The following is a 1,372-nucleotide window of genomic DNA, read 5'->3' as shown; positions in this document are numbered from 1 at the left end:
ACTTTGACAATGTATAACTCACAAACTGTAAGTCGGAATAAGCTCGTATCTTGTAGCCACTTTCATGAAGGGTCGAAAGTCAGTTATGACTCTAGGTGGCTCGAAACAGTGTGTTTTCGGGGTTGTTTGCACTGTATTCGGGATTAATTTGTTTTTTTGTAAAATTCGTATAAAATATATGGATAATCAAAATAAGGTGGGTAGATTCATATATCAAAGGTAATATTGATTCTTATTAATTTAATATATAAATGTGATTATCGACTCATTTAGCTAACTTCAATAATTAAAAAAAATTATCGTCATCGGGCAACGTGCGATGTCAAACACTAGTTAATATATAATGCTATAAGATATTGATGTGACAAATTAGAATTTAATATTTTCAAATCATGAATTGTGATTAATTTTGCTTGAATATTAATCCATATTAATAAGAAAAGAAATTACTGAAAAACAGTTAAGCATATGAAACGAGAAGGGATGCCTTGAAATATTGGAAGGGTTACAAATGCACTATGAAAATTTAGTATTTTCAATTTTGAAGGATAGGGATATTGATGTGGTTCACAATTTTTTGTATATTACTTGACATGTGTTATGATTACCGTGCAACGCATGGTGCCGAACACTAGTAATAAGAATGGTGAAATAATTATATATACATCTAAAATTAATTGTTTGATTTTTGGGAAATAAATTAAAATAGCCATTTAACCGTATGGTTTCACTTTTAACCATTTCTCTCCAAAAAATTACGTAAATATCACTCCCTCCGCAATTTTTAGGTCCACAACTTGCGGGCGTAGCTAAACGACAAAATAAATACATTTTCACCCATGTTTGCAAAAAGATTTAGATTTTTCACCCATGTCTGCAATTTTTTTTTACGTTTTTTATCCACGTCCGCAATTTTTTTTACAAATGTTGAAAATGAAATTTTATGTCGTTTATTTACGAACCTGAAAATTATGTAAGGAATGACATTTGTATAATTATGGAATAGAAATGATTTAAAGATGAAACCAACTGATCAAAATGATTAGGTTAATTAATTTTTCTTATTTTTTTTTCTAATCACCAATCATACAACATGTATAAGAAGGAAGATCACTTACATGAGAGAAACTCGACCCAAGGATTGGTGCCCGACCTAATGAGACGTGGACCTTTTTGTCTTTTTGGATAAGATGATAGGGATGGGGATGATTTTCATATCCAAAGTGAGGTGGGTTTGGCCGGTTGGGTTAGTAATTATACTACACGCATCTAATCAATATCAATATATCAATACTAAAGAAACAATCAATATATATATATATATATATATATATATATATATATATATATATATATATATATATATATATAT

The sequence above is a fragment of the Cynara cardunculus genome (assembly GCF_001531365.2).
Source record: "Cynara cardunculus var. scolymus isolate 2C chromosome LG 1, CcrdV1, whole genome shotgun sequence".
Lineage (NCBI taxonomy): Eukaryota > Viridiplantae > Streptophyta > Magnoliopsida > Asterales > Asteraceae > Cynara > Cynara cardunculus.
Note: the sequence above shows the minus strand (reverse complement) of the source record.